The following is a 22,466-nucleotide window of genomic DNA, read 5'->3' as shown; positions in this document are numbered from 1 at the left end:
ATTGATTATTGAAATTTGAATGGAAAGAAATCACATCAAATTTCAATGAATGCAAAATCATGCATATTAAATTATTAATTAATAATTATTATAGTTTTTATAAAATTTAATATATATATATAATTATTATAGATAGACTTAATATTTTGGGGGTATAATTATTATAGTATATATAATTATTATAATTATTATAAATTTTATAGTTAATTTAATATATATATATATATTTATTATAATTTTTAGGGGTATAAAATTGTAAAATTAATGTATATAATTATTACAGTATTTTTTTAGGGTTATAAAATTATAAAAATAATATTCTGCTTATCGTGTATCGTGTTACCCACGTGTATACCCGAACCAACCCGTTATCTTAACAGGTGCTTATCGGGTTACCCGATAACGACCCGATTCGTTATCGTATCGACCCAAACACCTGTTAATTTCGTGTCGTGTCGTGTCGGGTTATCGGGTCGTGTCAGAAATTGCCAAGCCTAGTGCTGGCGCAAAGTCTTTAAGGGTGGAATTGATCTTACGGGTGCAATGTTGTTCATTTTGACCAGCTGATTAGTGAAAAGTGAAACATTTATGATTTGGTGTGAGAATCATGATTTCTTATGATAATATATTAAACTTGGGTGTGTGCTTCATTCATATGCTGAATTGGGTTTATGCTAGTTGTTATAGAAATCAGGGCCGACACTGCATTTTTTTTGCTCTCATTGAAATAGGTTTTTTTTTTTTTTTTTTTTTTTTGGAATTTTATAATCGTATAATCGTTTTGTTTCTTATGGTTAATCTTTGAGTGGTGACAGTTTCTGAAATTTTTTTTTATGCTTTGTTTGGCCAGAGTAAATGGAAAATATAGCTCTGATTCTATGTTACTTGATGAAATGGTGAGCAATTGTTATTCATCTGTATTAATTAAGACTGGTAACAAGGATAATTAACGCTAGAAATAACACTTTGTTCTATCATGTTTTTTTTCCATACTGAACCCTTAGGTTTTGTTAGATGAATAGAGTGTGTGATCAATCTTTTAATCTTAATTTTTAATTGGACTGTTTCTATTTTGGTTAGTCTATATATACATAATTGATATTCAATTTATACATATTCCTTCTCATATAAAATCAAATTGGTATCATGATTTGCTTATTGCTTGGATTTGTAATCTTTTCTTTTTTTCCTTCTTTTTTGCTGTTGTTAATTGTAAAGCAATGTGCGGTTGAAGCTGGCAATTGTTATGAAATTATGGCTTTTCGTACCAGCAAAGTAAGGGTCAATACAGGGTTGTCCTGCATGATACCCAGATCGTATTCACCGGTAAAACAATTTTTTAAAAATTGGCAAGTGTATTTCCAACTATTCCTCAACATCGCTTCTTTTTACAGGATTATAACACACTTTATCCTCGGCTTAACAGAGTTGACATCCTCACAGGTAATAATATATATATATATATATATATATATATATATATATGCATATATAAATGTATACATCTGTTAAAAAACTGTTTGTCTTTATTTTGTAAAATAGATTTTAACAACTCAATTCTATTTATTTGTTGAAATGCAAGATGTCATTGGTCATGTAACCGGTGTACAACATTTGGAGCCAAAACAAATTAATCAGAGAGTTGCTCAAAAGTGTGATGTGGTTATTCAAAATATTAGGTTGTTTTTTCCCTCTACTTATTGTAATTTTAAATTATTTTTTATACCTATTATATTTGTGTTACAACAGTTTTAAAATTTTATCTGCCAAATTGTCTGTTGTTAGGCAATCATATAATACTTATGATATTGACTGTCTACTTTTTTGATATAATAATTAAATGCATTCTTTCTTGCTGTATGAAAATCAATTTTCAATTTTCTTCCGCAACAAAAAAGAAGAACAAAACGTTACGTTATAGGGAGATGTTGCAGAGAGTTTTTGTTCATTGTCAATGGGAGCATTGTTTGCACCAATTGTTGTTGTTTTCACGAGTTTGAAAATAAAGTTATACTGAGGTGTGTAATTCGATTAAGCCTATTACATATCTTTATTGTCCTATTTTTAAATATCATATGGTGTGAATTGTGTTGATCATCTCTTAGAACAGAACTTCAAAACATTTATTGTCTCTCATTCTTTTTTTATCTAATTAATTATCAATAATGAAATAGGCTTTTGTCATTTTTATTTACGAATCTATGCTTGGAAACTTTTAAGTTGTATGACATTATCTAGACTCTTTGCTAATGTTCTATTCATGCTTTTTCCATTATTTTTCCAATTCACAGATAAGATTGTGTTGAATACAACTGGTTCCTCACTTTTCTTCCTTGATCCAAACATCCCAGAGCTAAACTCATATAAATCAATGTGGGTACATTTATGCTTCCTCTGAGAGAATAAAAATATACCTATCATTTTTACAACAAAAGATATGTTATTTTCACAAACTTACTCAAGTCACATTATCTTTTAAAAGCTTCAGGTTTTCTGATTGCACAGAGGCTATGAAAACATTGCCACCCTCTTCACAGCAGCCAAATGAAGCTCAAATTTTACAAACTGCCAAGAGAGTGACGATCGATGAATTAGCTTTCCTCGATCCAGATTTATATAAGGTAATAAAATTTTAATAAAACCTTTTATTATTATTATTATTTTTTAAATTTGATAACTAAAATTTTTACGAATCTACTCGAAATTATATACATGTTGACTCCTCCTTATACAAATATTTGTAAAACCATTTTACAGGACGATACATTTTTGTGCAAAGCATCTATCAAGCGTTTTGACACATGATTTAACTGGTGGTAGCTGATTCCAACGCCTTGGTAATATGTAACATTCTGTGTTTCAATTTTCTGTCTTGCAAATTTAAATACAACCTATCATCGTTTTTCATGCGATTTATATATAATTAATCATTTATGCTCTTCCTAACTTAACATAAATACTATTTCACATTGAATGCATTGGTAATATCACCCCAGTTTTTTAATATAGGTACAAAGTAAATTTGATTCTTGGGGACCACACCAATGAAATCATCGCTTTGTAATTGGTAAATCTGGTGAAATGCTTTTTGGAGCGCCTTGCAAAGATTTGATCCTAAATCAGAGATTGGTGGATCAACAACAATTACCCAATGAGTTTCTCAGATTGATAGGGCAAAAAAAAAATTTATCACCTACGTTTTGGCAATAGAAGAAACAACTTTAATTCAAGTGATGTTCTCATTTACAATGCCTCTAATGATACAAGTATTGAGCCAACAACTCCACAGACATTGGTAAGGGGAATTAGTATGTCCTCAACTGTGGTTTCATCTTCTATGTCAACACCAAACACAATTGCAGAGTCACAAAAGCGTAAACGAGAGTCAGTGGGGAGGCCTCTGTTTATTGGCAATGAACAAATGTTGTTTCCTATCTTTCCTTTGTACAGGTTTTAAACTGTTGTCTACTCATTTTTTCTAGGGAGTTTTAACGAAAAGCCCACGATACTGTTCATTTTAACGAAAAACCACATTTTTACATTAAAAGTCAATCCTGGTACTATTCACTCTACCATTTATTTTGTCTTTATCATTAAAACTCAAAGTTTTCAAGTCTTTTTCATTAGTTTATCTTTTTTTTTCCAAACATTTGTCATCTATTTAAAACAGTGATGTAAAAGAAATATAGGTGAAAAAGACTTTGATCAAATTCCCATCAAGTTGTTAAAAAAAAAATCACCCCCGACTCCTCCAAGGGCAGATTTGACACCTCCAAAAAAATTCTAGGTGTCCATAGTTTACCATCACTTTTTCTTCTAATCTAAATTTGTTGAAGCATAAATTTAATGCCTATCTAAATGTTTCGGCTTCTTTTCCTTTTGTTTAGGTTGGCTTGCCCATCGCGAAGAATGCTCTGCCACAACTCTGACTATAGGTGAAATTTTTTTAACTTTTCCTAATTCACATCAGACAATGCTTCGAATATTTTTTTGGTATGTAAATAGTACTTGGTGATGAAGGTTGTATGGTATTTTTTGCATGTGCATACACCAGCACTTTGTAAATCTTTCTAAGCACTGCTGCTCACCAAGAATGACATAGAACTCCTAGAATAGAATGGATGGCTGTAATATTTTTTGTCTGCAGATGTACGGACATTTGATAACCTTTTATGTACATATGTTACTACTGATGAAAATTTTTGTATAACTGTTACAATAGAATGCATGATTATGTTCTATTTTACATGTGGATAAACAACAATGCCCATCTTTTGATTATACATTGCAACAGCTAAATCTTTAGGCTGCAATTTTTTTTTTAAATCTGTATTATAAACAACGTTCATGCTTTAAACCACCATCTCTGCATGTTTTGAACACAACATTTCATACAATTTTTAAACCCGCAGTATCGCACGGGCACTACTAACTAGTATCTACTAGTTTGCTCATCAGATTTGGACCCACACCACGTTTTATGGCTGTCGATATATTCTTCAGTATCTCTAACTCAAATCATTCATTACCAGCAGATTTTTACTTATTGGGTAATGTTAGAGAGACCAAAATTTTAAACCAAATTTGCAAATCAAATGATGTGTCATCAATAGAAAATAAGTACTTCAATCAACGCTTAAGTAATAATTCAATCATTAACGATCATATCATTTAGTTTGTAAATTTGATTCAAACGTGTAATGCATTATTGCAACTTGGTATACGAGTAAACTGCGGTTTGACCCCCTAAACTATTATCCTAGTTGAAATTGACCCCTGAACATTTTTTTTGGTAAATTAACAACTTGAAATATTTAAAATAAGCCAAATGTTTAATTCAAAAACTTATAGCATAATAAGAAACATAAAGAAACCAAATGTTTGCATAATAGACCATTTCACATTGTTATTACACGTTATTATGTGCCCACATGTCATAATTTATTGGTGGTTATAAGTGACATGTAAGAATTGATGATGAAAAGACTAATTTGCCCTTGAATTTGATAGAATTGTGGACGGTATCTAATGAGAATGGGTTAATTGGCTTATTTCAAATAGTTCGGGGGGTTAATTTACCAAAAAAAATAGTTCAAGAGGTCAGTTTCAACTGGACTAATAGTTCAGGGGGTCAAACGGTAATTTACTCAAGAATTTTTGTTTCCTAGGCTTTGGCCATTCTAAAAGTTTATGGGTTTTGTTAGGAATGGATAGGAACTCATTCGCATGATTGAATATCAGTCGTTGATTGAAATAGATTTACATTCATTAACAATTAGCAATCATTCACGTTTACCAACATAATAACATCAAATTTGAATTTTAGAGGTCAAAATTAGCATATCCAAATTACTCATTAAATTTGAATTGAAAAGTTAAAATTACATAACTTACCAACTAGACTGACAAAAAATATAATAAGGGGAAATTTAAGCGTCTTTTTCCTTTGAAATGGTGGCTAACTTCTTAGAAAGAACACCAACAGTGGAGACCACCCTAGACCTATACTCCTAGTGGGCTGGGGCATCTACACTTTTGATCTCTTACTCTTAATCAATTATTCCTCAATTATTTTACTCTCACTTACCTAATCTAACAATAAGATAATACATTTCTTGTCTTGTCTTCGTATCAATAATTATATGGCATTATAACTAATGCTCACATGATTCATTCTTTCTTGTCGTCGTATCAATAAGATTAATTAGTTTTCTGGGAAGCATATATGTCATCAAAAAGATTAATGTTCACCATTATGTTAGTTATTTCTTGTGCCTTGCTCCACGGGCCATGCCCCTCTTGCCTCGAAATTAATATGACGTGAGCAGAAAGTGAAAGAATGTTTTGTTCCGAAAGCATTGCAAGACTATGCGCTAAGCCTACAATATTTAGTTGTGTCTTTGGATAAAACTCGATAATTAGTTTTTTTTTTTCTTTTTTAATCACTAATAGAGCATAAGCCTAACAATCTTTTGCATGATTTGTTAATTTGACACGAAACGATACAAAAGTACTAGGTTTCAAGTCAATTTGTTAACAAGTCGGATCATTGTCAGGTCACCTATTAATAACACAATAAGATATCGTTTGCTAGATAAGACATTAGCTATGACAATTTCTTGCATAGCTAGTTAACTTGACAGGAACAACACAACTGTTAACGACTCAGACCGTTATTAGCTCACCTATTTAGAATCTATTAAGAAAACAAGTTTGACCCGTTAAGTTAATGATTATGACAGAAGAAAAAAAAAAAAAAACTGAACACGACTCGTTTTCAAATCTAATGGAGGACAGATTCGAACTTAGAGCAACATTTAATTGAAAAATTTACGGAATAAAAACGCCCTCTAGCAAGAGTAATAGGGCCAGCCCATACAGAACTTGAGTGAAGCCCAGTTATTAAGTGCATCTCTAAGAGACTGTTCGTATGCTATTTCTTTAGCTATTTTAATCCAAAATACAACTATTTGTAGTTCCAAGAAACTCTTTTCATGAGGTTTGGCTTCATGGCTCTTTCATCCTACTTTTCTTTTGGGTGAAAGGGTAAAGTTTATTATCAACAGAAGAATAGTACAAATAAAGGGATCAGGATCTTCTCCTGATCTAAGGATGAGGATCCTCATGATTAAGGAGCGTGGGCCGTTGGATGAAAATCCAACGGTTATAATTATTATAACTTTAAAGGAACCCCCCTATTTGTAGCCGTTGGATTTTCATCCAACGACCCACACTCCTTGGTCATGAGGATCCTCATCCTTAGATCAGGAGAGGATCCTAATCCCAAATAAAGAGCCTAAAAAACACACTAAGTCACTAAGTGCAAAGGACTAGGGCTAGGCAAGGGTCGGGCCGGGCTCAATTTTGGAGGAACCAGACTTCACCTGTTTTAAACAGTAAGGGGGCGGGCTAGGCTGAGTAGAGGGATTTTGAGTTTTGGAACTAGACCTAACCTAGCCTATTTCAAACAGGCCAATTCGGGGTGGGTCCACGGGTCCAACTCTTTTATTTATTTATTTATTTTTTTAAATACATCATTTTGTAAAATGGGGTTGCAGCCTGCTGCTGCATTGCAGTGCACAACAACACATATTACATTTATAGAAGTATTGAAGCATAAATGTGCACATCAACACATATTAATATAATCCCAAATCGTTGAAATTAGAGTTCTCAAGGATACCATGATCCATTTTAACAATGGTTAAATTACCAAACTGATACCAGCTGATGCTTAATCCCAGATTTTGACCCCTTCCACCCAAATCATTTGAACAAAAGATTTGAAATTGGAACATAATAGAGGTCAAGATTTCAAAACCCAACAAAATCTCTAAATCTAGAAAACCTTAATTTAATTTTAAATCCTAAATCCCTAAAACATAATACCTTAAAACTGAAGAGGGCTGTTAGCAGAGCTTGACTGCACTGCAAATATGAGTTTGAGTCAGATGGAGGAGATGATTGATTTGTTGTTTCAAGTTGTTTGATTCATCGTTCGTCCCTTCAAGTTCAATAGAGAGAGAGACTGATTTTGAGAAAGTGAGTGAGAGAGAGACACAGCAGCAGCGGTTTAAGGTTACATTAGAAATCAAGGAGCTCCAGATCATCAACCATGATTGTATTCCCCATCCTAATTCCTTGCATGCATTCAAAAATTAAAGCCACATAAAACAAAGAAATTCGCTATAAATTGAATGACAAAAAAAAAAGGAGAGAGGATTTCAGTTTTCCTGGATCGAGGTCTGATGATGGTGGCGGCGGACGGAGCTGATGATGACAGCAGCGGACGGAGTTGGGACAGTGAGAGCGAGTCGGGATGAGAGATCGAGTTGGGAAAAAGGAAAATTGAGTGACTCTTTTCTAAGTATATGAGCAGACTGAAATGAGGATAAAACCAGTTATTCCTTGCTAGAAACGGGCCGGGCCGGGGGCCCGTTCCCTCCTATTTTTGGAACTGTCCCAAACCGCTAATTTAGTATACCTGCCCCACCCTGTCCTGTTTTGTGTTTTGAAATTTAGGATCCGCCCCTTACTCACCCTAAATCGTAGGTACCCGCACCGACCCGCGAGTCCAGGACCCGTTTGCCCACCCCTACAAAGGACAACATAGACCCCAAAACCACACAAAACGGCTTTGGGCCCTAGCACACACAAACCACAAAATAGGAAAAAAACCCTAAGCATTTATGACAATTGTAGCTACTCCCCTGCTGCCAAGACTCCCCATATCGAAGTTCACAAGCTGTCGCCCACCACTAGGGTCTGTCATCACACCATCTAGAATCCAAAAATTGAGGATGAAATAGGCCGCAACATCCTCAATGGACCACCAATAATGAACGCCACCAAGATTGATAAAATTTTCGTGTATTGAGGGACATGCTAGTTTATGTTGAGGACTATGTTCCCCCATATCGTTTTGAGTAAAACAATGATATGATGTTTTGGTAATTGAGTGAATTGGTTAGCGTGTAGTTCTACTCGCGTAATCTTCTATTTCTCTCAATAAAGAAGAAGGAGGATGAGTGTAGATTTTAAAGTGCTAATTATGGAGCTAGAAATAATTTGAAAAATCCATATTTGTCTGATCCAAGGGTAACAGCTTGACCGCATTGCTTGTTTATGCCGATGATGTGATATTGGCAAAAAATGACATGAAGTGCATTGAAGAAACAACACCTTTTTAATGGGGGAGATTCAAACTCAAGGACCTAGGGAAGTTAAAATATTTCCTAGAATTTGATAACTCAATGTCTATACATTTATATTGCCCTTATTTCCTAAGTTTTATGCTATATTTTCTTGTGAGTTGTTTGATGTGTCTAGTGAGTATTTTGTAGATAATTTACAATAGAGAAGACTTTGGAGTCATTTAGTATAGAAGACTTTGGAGTCATTTATTGACATAGACTAGACCCCATGGTTAAGTTGATGGTTCAAAGTATTTGGTTACATCCGGACACCTAACGGACAATCATAATAAAGAAAGAACGAATCCTAGAACATGAATTGAATTTTTCTGTACTAAGCTGTCTAATCAAATAGAAATGGATTGATATGGTGAAGTCAGATACCTAGTGTTTCAATCATTGTTTTCAGAAATTAATTACACACATTTTTTTTTTTTTAATTTACTGCACTTTAGATTACTTGATCTTAAATCAACTTCTCTTTAGTTAATTATCTGAATTTCGCAGTTGAGTTATTTTCGTTATTTTTATTCTTGTCGGTGCTGCATAATTACTTAATTAGATAACTTTACAAATCCTTATGGGTACGACACTCGTAGTTGCTTGCTATACTATCATATTGATTCGTGCACTTGCTAGAAATAAAATTTGTTCATCAAGCTTCTGGTGCCATTTCTGGGGATTTGTATAAAAGTCCTATCTAATTATTTCTAGCTGCGTGTCCCCTAAATTTGTTTATTCTATTTTTTTTGAATTTATTTATTTTTGTATGTAGTGAATGCAAGGTTGTCGATCGCAAGATGGAGAACTATTGTTAATTACGATAATATTGATCGGATAACAAGAGATACAAAAAAGCACCAAAAAGGAGAAGAGTTGGATCGTGAATTTGATTCTACTCATAGCGAAACTTTCACATCAGAATTAGAAGAGAGAGAAGATGACATACATAAGAAGATGGAAGACGAAAATCCATGTCCTATCAAGGAATTTGCCGTCCTCGTTGTTTAGACATCACCATCATGCATTTTACTAAATGTTGCTGCTAGAAACTATGAGCTGAAAAATACTCATTATAATTTGCTTCCTTCTTTTTATGGTGTTGCTCGTGAAGATCCTTTGACACCCAATTCACTTGCAACATGGGAACCAATTTAAAATAAATTTGTTGGAAAATTTTATTTGCATCAGAAGACTACTGAACTCAGTAGTGAAATCGCCACTTGGAGGGTGAGTCATTCCATGAAGTATGGGAATGCTTTAAAATGCTTTTAATCCACTATCCTCACCATCATTATCCTTTAGAATTACAAAATCAATTTTTCTATGATGGATTAACCCAAGCTTGTCAAGATACTGTTGATAACATTGCAAGTGGTGCCGTGGTGATAAGACTAACAAACTTATGAGCTATATAGATGCTTGGTGCAAATTCTCAGCGGAAAAGTGTTAGAGGTACGCGTTCAGGCATTTATGAAATCAGTCCTAATAATCACCTTACTATGCAGGTGGTAGACTTAACCAAACAAATCAAAACACTGAGCAATGTAGTCATGAATAATGGATCTACTCCAAAGTGAGGTATGTGCAATATCTGGTATTTTTGGTCATGTTTATAATGTTTTTCCGTCTAGTGAGGCTTTTCTAGAATATTTACAAGAGCAAGCTAATATGATGAATACCTATAATTCGAAATCTAAATTTGATCCTTTTTCAAATACTTATAATCCGTGTTGGAGGTATCATCCTAATCTTTCATGCAATAATAACCAAAATCAAAATCAAGCTAGCTTTTCTTTCCAACAAAGAAAGCCCTCATTAGAAGACACGTTGAATAATTTATGCAAGTAAACCAAAACAGGCAACAAAGCAATGAAATAAAAGTTCAACAAGAGGCATCTTTAAGGAGGCTGGAGGTACAAGTTGGACAGATTACAGATGCTATGCGAAGCCATGTTCTTGGAAAATTTCCAAGCCGACTGGAACAAGCCAAGGCGATAACAATACTTTGGAGTGGTAAGGTAATTAATACTGAACTAAATTATAAATCCACTGATGTTTTAATTAATGATTCAGGGGAAAAGGTTGAAGAAAAAAGAGATTAAGGAGGAGCCACCAAAGAAGCTCACGGGGAGCAATCCAAAATTGGACATGGATAGACCTATTCTGATTGCTGGGACAACTCCTCAAGTCAACAAATAGCCCCTTTGGCTGCGTCCAATTACCACAGGGCACCCAAGCCTTACGTTCCACCTGTTACCTTTCCGAGTTGCCTAAATAAAAGCAAATGGGATAAATCTTTCGCTAAAATTTATGATATTACTCTCTTCTAAAACTCGGCGAAAACTATTGTTCATTAACAGTGCTCCATCGGTTTTTCTTCTCATTATCTTCACGGTTTTCAGTAGGGATGGGCGCGGTGCGGTTTCAATTGAAACCGCAACCGAAACTGAAACTTTTTGTGGTGCGGTGCGGTGCAGTTTTGAAACCAAAATCGAAATGAAACCAAACCGTTTGGTTCGGTTCGATGCGGTTTCAAATGGTTTCGGTTTGGTTTTTGAGAAAAAAATGTACAATTTAAAATATACACATATTTATGCATAAGACGGTCTTATTTTCCTTGTATATTAATTAATGAATATGCAGCAAAATTGCACCAAAAACAGCAACAACAACAATGCAGCAAAAAACAGCGGCAAAACTGCCAAAAAAATGCAGCCAAACTGCTTAAAAAACGCAGAAAAACAACAGAAAAACAGCAGCAAAACAACACGAAAAACTGCACTGAAACTGCAGCAAAAAACTGCACAAAAAACAGCAGCTAAACTGCACAAAAAACAGCAGCTAAGCTGCACAAAAACTGCAGCAAAAAACTGCACAAAACTGCACCAAAAAACTGCACAAAACTCCCCTCTATATTTGTTTCTCTCACAGCACATACCACCCCACCTTCGCAATCTGAAACGATGCAGTAGCACTGAACGACGAACGCCTGCGATTTGGCACAACGATCGACCGGGGTTTGAAACGACGGCACAACGACGAACATGATCTGGAACAATGAACGCCCAAATCCTCAAGGAAATCGTGATTTCCAGTCCCAAACAGAAGAGAAGGAAAGAACTTTTATCACTTTCACCCTGAAAATTGCATTTTCTTTTTTTTGTTGATGGGGTGGGTCGTGGCTTCGTGGTTCCTCCTAAGATTGATGGTGGGGTGTGGATACTGCGTACTGGGAAAAGAAAGGGGGAAGAGAGAGAAGGAAGTAAAAATTTATTTTAGTTTACTTTATGTAGGTATTTCCATTAGGGTTTAGGGTGATTAAGAGTTAGAAGCAAATAAAAAATGATTCTTTCATATCAAATCTGAAGTAATCTGTGCGATTAGGAAAATTTAAAAGTTTTACAAAAGATAAAAAATTATTCTCTCTAGTAAAAAATTAAAAAAAATAAAAGAATAAAAGTTTTACTAAAAATAATTAGCATATAAAATAAATTAGTTAAAGTAGGGGTACTTTAGTAATCACATTAGTTATCATTCTGATTCATGTGAATTAGTAAACAGTTTATATACTTCAATGTTATTCTTACTCCGATTCCAGACAGTTTTGGTAAACAACTTCAACATGAATCTAATTCTGATTTCATCTCATTCCAATTTCTCCTCAATTCAATTTCTCTCAATCTGATTACGGATGAGTAAACGCGCCCTTAATCCCACTTGTGGGGAAGCCGAGTCTTTCTAGACACCTCTATATAGTCTCAATTAATCAATTTAATTGATTTATAAACAAATTATTCCATATTCAAGCGAAAAATGAAAAATTAATCAAATAATTTATTCAAAGATAATTAAAAAAATTATAAGAATATCTGATGCATCCAAGATTCTAGTAAATCAAACAATTAAGGAGATAATCAAGATATCTCATTTATTAAAATTATCTCAATCCAATAAGATAAATTATAAATAAATCAATTAAAATCAAGATTAAATTCTAATTGATAATTGGGCAGATAATTGAACAGTTCGATAAAAGGGATAATTAATTCATTAATTAGGATAATAGTAAATCCTTTTATTTTCAAACTCTATTATCTAGGATAAACTCAATCATCTTAAAAACCGTCTAGATTATGTTCCAACCAAAACTGCAGAAAATTAGGAAACATTCTTCTGGTAACCCACGCACCAGGAGTGTCGAAAAACTAACCTCTATTTACAGGCATATTCCACAAGATCAACTTAGTAACTAAAAGATATTACCAAGAGCCATCTCCACATTTGGGTGGATTATTATTCATTTAATAATTGCATTAAATAAATCTAACAGACTTCTCAATCCATAAATAACTAGAGCTCTCACTAGCTTGTTTATGAGTATTAGCATTCTATAATCTGCCTCTCTTTAATATGATTTATAAACAGTATAGTTCATGAGTATTACCTCCGTTCACCACCAATTTGTTCCACCAGAAGAGAGAGCACTGGATGTCAAACCTAAAATCCCATATCAAAGCCAAATAATTCACAAATACAAAACAAAAAGAAATAATTAATAGCTTGATTCGTAAAAACATATGGGTTAGATATGTTTATCTGGGATACATATTCTTTTTCTCCTTTTCATTTTCCTGACAATTTTATTTATTGAAAATTTATAGCTTGATTCGTAAAAACATATGGGTTAGATTTGCTTTGAAACTGGGTTCACCTAGTGGCATCTATTACCAAATACCATGTTGTTGTTTTGGTGGTTACCTGTGTTTTACTTATTATCGTAAATTCGTTATGCTTGTATAACGGTGTACCCTCCCCTAAGTCCGGTGGCATTTCGCTTTTCTTTCACCTCTTTGGTTGGTTGTCTTGTTGTCCTAGTTGATGTGTTATGTTTCTTTGCTTAATTACGATATAAGTTGAATTGTTGCAGGCTTTGAACTAGATCAAAATAATATGTTTTTCTAATTTTCCTTCTAGTAAATGTTGTCTTCTGTTGAACTAGATCAAAATAATAGGGTTTGAACTAAATCAAATATACGTTTTCTAAAATTTTCTTTTCTATTTTGTTTTTCGTTTAGAATGGAATCCACAATTAAGCATGCTATTGTAATCAAGGTTATGGGACGGACGGGATCTCGTGGGCAGGTGACTTAGGTGAGAGTCAAATTTCTGGATGACCAGAACCGTTTCATCATAAGGAATGTCAAGGGACCAGTGAGGGAGGGGGATATCCTTACCTTGCTCGAGTCCGAGAGGGAGGCAAGAAGGTTGCGGTGATCAATCTGAGATGGTCTTATTTGTCGTTTGTTTTGGTTCTTTGTAAACAATTGTTATTTGTGTTGGTGAATGGCTGTTGTGTTGCCATCTCTGGGTATTACTAGCATCATAGGCCTGATTTTTGTGATGAGATTTTGTTACAAAATCGTTCTAAACTAAATGTCTTAACAAGCTTTAAGTTTTGTTTGAACATGTAATAGTGGTCCTGCTTTCTATGTCAAATCTTTGTTTTCCTTATTCCCTGACCACATATTATTGTTCTCGAGCAACAAATTTCATTTTATTTATTCAATCTGATAACGATAACTAAAGAGTGGGAGTGTGATTCTATAAAAGGTCTTTGAAAATCACTTTCCTTTTCTAAATTGCAAATCATTTTAATTTCCAAACTTTTAAATGCTATTTGCATGAGAAAATACATCATATGGTTGTGGTTCTACACTTGACTAATGCTATTTGTAAGAAGCAATTCAAACAAAGAAGAGTTGTTGAGTCTTGTATCGTCGGCTGTAACTAAGCATGGTATTAAGTTGAGTGGATGAAGGCGTTCTAGTCTCTGCATCATGGTTGAGTAGATTTGATGTGTTGTGAGGTCATTAAGCATGTCCTAAATTACTCGGAATAGTAGGACACCCTGCCTATTATGGTGGGAAGCAAATCAGCAACAAAGAAGAGTACAATATGGTTAATATCATATTTGTCCCCTAAATTCTTGGAGTTGTTACATTTTGGTCCTTGAAATTTTTTTTTATCTTTCTAATTTCTCTGAATCTTTGAAAGCTTGTTTAAGGAGAGAAAATGGTTTTCGTTACAATCTTACAAGACATATTGGTTGGACAATTTTTTGTTTGTTTTTAAGGACGACATTTTAGCCAATGATGCTAAGCCCTAAACCCAAACTCATACATTTCCGGGAAATGCAAAACACAAAAAGCCATTAAACCACACTTACATTCTTGTTAATTTGCACATGGAATTTGGGGGGTAAGAAAAATCGGGTCTGGTGCGGTGGCACCACCTCCACACCCTTAGGATCAACGGTGTGCTCAAGACACAAATAATTGTTTTTTCAAGCTCAAGCTCGGCTCTTTGTAAAGACGAACTTGAACTTATATGATTTTTCGGGTTCTTTCTCAAACATAAAGATTGTTAGTTTGGTAATAAGGTTGAACATTTATCTCGAACCTACAAATTTGAGCCCCTTCATTAGGTTGGACACTTTAACCATTCAGCCATGGATACACAAAGACTCAGCGAGTGAACTAGATATAGGTACCAACTTCAAAATTTTTTAGGGAAGCCAAAAAACGCGAGTGCCCCTACGCAAGCCTTATTGAAAAGACCCCTAACTATAGAACAAAGCAAGGGATTGAGCTGCACGAAAGTCGTTTCCCATTATCCACCTTTAGAAACATTTTTAAAGATGGCTCTGTTTAACACATCTTGACCAAGCATGAAGAGCGGGAAATAAGTGCTTTGTCGGTTGAAGGTGCTCTCTTATCTAGGATATAGGCTTACTCTGAATCCATGGTATCCTCTGTATCTTATGCATCTCCTGTTTCGTCTCTTGGTTTTAGGGAGCCTGTGAGCAAGAGTTCTCCCTCGAAAGTGGCTTTCTATTCTAGGAGGGAAGTGGGCTTCATTCAATGAAATGCCTTGTTGGTTTAGTGAAAAAGGTAGTTTAAGGGGAACGCATAGAGGCGGTGAACAAAAACACAACTGCATTTTAGCTTTTCCCTCCATGAGATGAGCCCAGTGCATTTGACCGATGGAATAGAAGGCAACAAAATACCACAATTATTCCTTTTCAAATACTTTTGAGAGAAAGCCTTAGACCATAGGCCATCACTATGATTCAACAATCTCCACCTAGCCTTGGCAAGCATGGCTTGGTTCATCAGAGCAGATTGCTTTAAACCCAATCTCCATTTCCCTTTAGAATGACAAATAGCCATACTTAACAAAAGAATCGAATCAAGTAGGTACATTTTGTGGTGCTCGTTTGGATGTGCTTTTAAAATGATTGACAGGGCTTTTAGAGAAAATGTTTTTGGGTCCAAAAGCAATTGAAGCGCTTTCAGCTAGAAGCACCAATTATGTGCCTATTCCAATAAGCACTTTAAGTACTTTTCCAAGATTTACTTGCATTTTTACTGAAGATTGATTCCAAAAACATTTCACCAAAAACGCTTTCAGTCATTTTAAAAACAAGCAGACTCACTATCTTAGAGCCTCAATCCTAGAACCTTCTTGCCTTTTTTTTTTTTTTTTTTTGTATTTTAGGAGTCGAAATATGTGCCTTTACCACTGGGCCACTTGCTTTGGTTCCATTGGATTATTTTGATCAACTTGATTTATTGTATATCCATGAATCATAATCATGGACCATACTCCACTTGATTCACCCATTCCACATCCTTCTCCCATCATGTAATCCCACAGTTATTTGTCAAGTACCCATTTGTTGCCATACCAAATTAAACATCCAACCAATAAAATATATTACCTACAACAATCGGACGACCCTGCCCAAAATTCCTACACCAATCAATTGCTCACAAAAATTATGAAGCCACGCGACACTTAGTAAACCCCACACCCACTTTCTCAGTTCTGCAAACAAACCCATTTGTTTATTCATTTTCTTCCACTTTCTTAGGAACCAAACACTCGATACCAATGGCCCTTTCCAACCTCTTCCTCTTCTTTTCCCTCATCTGTTTTCTTCTTCCTCCAGCACTCTCCATCTCGCCCGACCTATTCGACCGTCCAAAAACCTTCATCGTCCACATGTCTAAATCGGAGAAACCCACCCTCTTCTTCTTACCATAACTGGTATACTTTTATCATCCAATCCCTTCCGTCCCATACCCCACCAAACTTCTATATGCCTATGACCACCTACGACTGTGTCGTCAAGGGCTTTTCCGTCACCCTCACATCTTCTCAAGCCAACCAATTACTCTCCAACCCTACCATCTTCTTCATCATGCCTGACCAGCCATGTCAGGTCTACACCACTTATACCCCTAGCTTCCTCGCCCTTGCTGAATCATTCGGCCTGTGGCCCAACTCCGACTACGCTGAGGACGTCATAGTTAGCGTCCTCGACACTAGGATCTAGCCTGAGCACCCTAGCTTTTCGAACTTAGGTCTCGACTGAATTCCGCCCCGATGGAAGGGCACCTGCGTCATCACCCCGGATTTCCCGTCTTTCTCCTGCAACCACAAAATCATCGAAGCCAGAGCCTACTTCAACGGGTACAAATCCCACATCGGACGATTAATAGACGAATCGAATGAATCGAAGTCACCAAGAGACACCGAAGGCCATGGGACCCACACGGCCTCCACTGCCGCCGGTTTTCAGGTCGCTAACTCGAGCTTGTTCACATACGCTCACGACAAAGCCAAAGGGCCACTAAGGCGAGAATCGCTGTCTACAAAATCTGTTGGTCTTTTGGGTGTTTTGATTCGAACATTTCGGCTACCATGAATCAAGCAATTGTCGATGGCGTTAACATAATTTCATTATCTGTCAGAGCCAGTGGTCGGTCTCCGCCGTACGATCGAGACTCCATAGCCATCAAATCTTTTGAGGATGCCCAACATAGTGTTCTCGTCTTCGCCTCGACTGGAAATTTTGGGCCTAACTCATTTATGGCCATCAACATCGCTCCATGGATTCTCACAGTTAGCGTTTCCACCATTGACAGAAAATTCCCCATAGACGTTATCCTCGGTGACAACCGAGTTTTTCGTGAGGTTTCGTTGTACTCCAACGAGCCTCTAATCAATCACCAGCTTCCATTAATCTAAAACGGAGACGCCGGAAGCAGGTACTGTTACACAGGGGCTCTCAAGCTATGGAAAGTCCAGGGGAAAATCGTCGGCTGGAATCACGGCGGCAATGCGAGAGTCGAAAAGGGAAGCGCAGTGAAGCTAGCTGGTGAGCTCGGGTTTATCTTGGCCAACATAAAGGACAGCGAATAAGAGCTTCTCGCTGATGCTCACCTCATCCCAACAATAGAGGTAGGTGAAATTGCCGCCAATCAAATAAGGGACTACATCAAATTGAGCCAATATCCGACCATGAAAACGATAGATTCACTAACACTTGGAGTTTATTTATACTTTCATTAAGTATAACATAAGATTTTGTGGTATCCACTACTGTAAATATTTTAAGTTGATGATCGAATTCATTCATTGTATTCATATAGGGTCAAGGAGTGTAGCTCTAAAAAATCATCAAAATCAGAGTTAAAATAACCGTTAAATCGTGATTTTTTGTTGATAACCGTCGAAAAGTTTTGTCCCGTTACTTGATCTCTGAATGTTTTTTTTTTTTTTTTTGCAATATTTGGCGTATACAATCTCAAAGTATATACAAACATGTTTGATGGTTGGATCGTTGAAACTAGTTTCGTAGAATGCGTATCCCATCAAAACAATAGATTCACTAACACTTAAGAGTTTATTCATACTTTCATTAAGTATAACATAAGATTTTGTGGTATCCACTAGTGTTAATATTTTTAATTGCAGATCAAGTTCATTTATTGTATTCATATAGGGTCAAGGAGTGTAACTGTAAAAAATCATCAAAATCGGAGTTAAAATAATTGTTAAATTGTGATTTTTCGTTGATAACCGTCGAAAAATTTTGTCTCATTACTTGATCTTTGAATTTTTTTTTTTTTTTGCAATTTTTGGCGTATGTGATGTTGAAGCATATACAAACAAGTTTAACGGTTAGATCGTTGAAATTAGTTTCGTAGAATGCGTATCCCATCAAAATGATAGATTCACTAACACTTAAGAGTTTATTCATACTTTCAGTAAGTATAACATAAGATTTTGTGGTATCCAATAGTGTAAATATTTTAAGTTGATGATCGAATTCATTCATTGTATTCATATAGGGTCAAAGAGTATAACTGTAAAAAATCATCAAAATCGGAGTTAAAATAACCGTTAAATCGTAATTTTTTGTTGATAACCGTCGAAAAGTTTTGTCCCTTTACTTGATCTCTGAATGTTTCTTTTTTTTTTTTGCAATATTTGGCGTATAAAATCTCAAGGTATATACAAACATGTTTGATGGTTGGATCGTTGAAACTAGTTTCGTAGAATGCGTATCCCATCAAAACAATAGATTCACTAACATTTAAGAGTTTATTCATACTTTCATTAAGTATAACATAAGATTTTGTGGTATCCACTAGTGTTAATATTTTCAATTGCACATCAAGTTCATTTATTGTATTCATATAGGGTCAAGGAGTGTAACTGTAAAAAATCATCAAAATCGGAGTTAAAATAATTGTTAAATTGTGATTTTTCGTTGATAACCATCGAAAAGTTTTGTCTCATCACTTGATATCTGAATGTTTTTTTTTTTTTTGCGATTTTTGGCGTATGTGATGTTGAAGCATATACAAACAAGTTTGACTGTTAGATCGTTGAAATTAGTTTTGTAGAATGCGTATCCCATCAGAATGATAGATTCACTAACACTTAAGAGTTTATTCATACTTTCATTAAGTATAACATAAGATTTTGTGGTATCCAATAGTGTAAATATTTTAAGTTGATGATCGAATTCATTCATTGTATTCATATAGGGTCAAGGAGTGTAGCTCTAAAAAATCATCAAAATCGGAGTTAAAATAACCGTTAAATCGTGATTTTTTGTTGATAACCGTCGAAAAGTTTTGTCCCTTTACTTGATCTCTGAATGTTTTTTTTTTTTTTTTGCAATATTTGGCGTATACAATCTCAAGGTATATACAAACATGTTTGATGGTTGGATTGTTGAAACTAGTTTCGTAGAATGCGTATCCCATTAAAACAATAGATTCACTAACACTTAAGAGTTTATTCATACTTTCATTAAGTATAACATAAGATTTTGTGGTATCCACTAGTGTTAATATTTTCAATTGCAGAGCGAGTTCATTTATTGTATTCATATAGGGTCAAGGAGTGTAATTGTAAAAAATCATCAAAATCGGAGTTAAAATAATTGTTAAATTGTGATTTTTCGTTGATAACCGTCGAAAAGTTTTGTCTCATTACTTGATCTCTAAATGTTTGTTTTTTTGCGATTTTTGGCGTATGTGATCTTGAAGCATATACAAACAAGTTTGACGGTTGGATCGTTGAAATTAGTTTCGTAGAATGCGTATCCCATCAAAATGATAGATCCACTAACACTTAAGAATTTATTCATATTTTCATTAAGTATAACATAAGATTTTGTGGTATCCAATAGTGTAAATATTTTAAATTAAAGATCAAATTCATTCATTGTATTCATATATGGTCAAGGAGTGTAGCTGCAAAAAGTTATCAAAATCAGAGTTAAAATAACAGTTAAATCGTAATTTTTCGTTGATAACCGTCGAAAAGTTTTGTTCCATTACTTGATCTCTGAATGTTTGTTTTTTGAGATTTTTGGGGTATGTTGTTGAAATTAGTTTCGTAGAATACGTATCCCATTAAAACGATAGATTTACTAACACTTAAGAGTTTACTTATACTTTTATTAAGTATAACACAAAATTGGTATCCACTAGTGTAAATATTTTAAATTGAAGATCGAATTCATTCATTGTATTCATATAGGGTCAAGGAGTGTAGCTATAAAAAATCATCAAAATTGGAGTTAAAATAATCGCTAAATCATGATTTTCGTTTATAATAGTCGGAAAGTTTTGTCCTGTTACTTGATCTTTGAATGTTTGTTTTTTGTAATTTTTGGCGTATGCAATCTCAAAGTATATACAAACATGCTTGACAGTTGGATCGTTAAAACTAATTTCGTAGAATGCGTATCCCATCAAAACAATAGATACACTAACACTTAAGAGTTTATTTATACTTTCATTAAGTATAACATAAAATTTTGTGGTATCTACTAGTGTAAATATTTTAAATTGAAGATCGAGTTCATTCATTGTATTCATATAGGGTCAAGGAGTGTAGCTGTAAAAAATGATCATCAAAATCAGAGTTAAAATAACTGTTAAATCGTGATTTTTTGTTGATAACCGTCAAAAAGCTTTGTCCTGTTACTTGATATCTGAACATTTGTTTTTTGCGATTTTTGGCGTATGCGATCTTGAAGCATATACAAATAAGTTTGACGGTTGGATCGTTGAAATTAGTTTCGTAGAATTCGTATCCCATCAAGTTCAATGATATGTGTGTGTGTGTATATATTTATTAAGTAGATTTAAATTTATTCATTTTGTACGTATAACACATAAAAAATTGAATGATATGTATATTTAAGCCGATCCAATGGTTACCAATTTGTAAATTTTAATTTAATATATATATATATATATAATTATAGTTTTTTGTGGTATAAAATTGTTAAATTAATATATATAATTATTATAGTATTTTTTTAAGGTTATAAAATTATAAAATTAATATTTTCTTTATCGTGTATTGTGTTACCCATGTATATACCCGAACCAACCCGTTATTTTAACAGGTGCTTATCAGGTTACCCGATAACGACCTGATTTGTTATCGTGTCAACTCGAATACCTATCAATTTCGTGTCGTGTCGTGTCGGATTATCGGATCGTGGCAGGAATTTCCAAACCTAAAAATCAGGAACTTTGCAATAGGGAAAGAGTCGACTCCTTTTGTTCATGGAGCAGGACATGTTTATCCCAACAGAGCTCTCAATCCCGGGTTGATTTACGATCTCAATGTGAATGATTATGTTGCATTTTTGTGCTCAAACGGATACAGTCCGAGACAAATCGTGGTTTTCTTAGGAAAGCCAACTGGTTCTGATATATGCTCAAAGAACAGTTTGTCTAGTCCTGGTGATCTGAATTACCCTTCGCTTTCCGTCGTTTGAGCTCGGATCAAAGCCTGGTTAAGTACGAGAGAGTCGTTACGAATGTGGGGAGCAATACGGATGCAGTTTTTAAGGTGATTGTGACTGCTCCGGCTGGTGTTGAAATCAGCATTTCGCCGAGCGAGCTGGTGTACAATGCCGAAAACCAGAGTCAGAGCTGTGAGGTTACATTCAGTAAAGGAGTTGGTTATGATGGCAGAGAGCGATATGGGTTTATTGAGTGGACAGATGGTAGTCATCTGGTGAGGAGTCCAGTTGCTGTGAGGTGGAGCAGCACTAGGTATGCAGCTTCCATGTGAGAATTAGCATCAGGGTTGTTCAGCTAGCATTTGGGTGATCACTTTGCTTTGTTTTCTGCAATTTCAAGCTACCAGCTAGCCCATTTGTACAAATATGAAGGGCCGGGGATATGCCGGCCGGCCATGATTATTCGAATACGTTACGCTGTTGTGAAAATCGAATCTAAATTAATAAAATGAACCAAATTATACTCAAGAACTTCAAACCGTGCATCTTTAACACTATTAAGTGAAGTTTAAATAAATGGTCAGGTGTCAACAAATGAGATAGGTCATAGAGAGCCCATAATTTTGAAGGTAGAAGATTTGATC

The 22,466-nt window shown here is 34.8% G+C and overlaps 2 pseudogenes; both read left to right on the top strand.

The window, feature by feature from the left end:
• The first annotated feature begins 13,772 nt into the window (after positions 1-13,772).
• On the top strand, positions 13,773-13,970 carry LOC137749351 (small ribosomal subunit protein eS28-like; annotated as a pseudogene).
• A 2,679-nt stretch (positions 13,971-16,649) lies between these two features.
• LOC137709035 (subtilisin-like protease SBT1.4) lies at positions 16,650-22,154 on the top strand (annotated as a pseudogene).
• The last annotated feature ends 312 nt before the right edge of the window (positions 22,155-22,466 follow it).

Source organism: Pyrus communis, chromosome 11, assembly GCF_963583255.1.
Source record: "Pyrus communis chromosome 11, drPyrComm1.1, whole genome shotgun sequence".
Lineage (NCBI taxonomy): Eukaryota > Viridiplantae > Streptophyta > Magnoliopsida > Rosales > Rosaceae > Pyrus > Pyrus communis.
The sequence above is the reverse complement of the archived record's forward strand: the minus strand, read 5'-3'. Positions and strand labels throughout refer to the sequence as shown.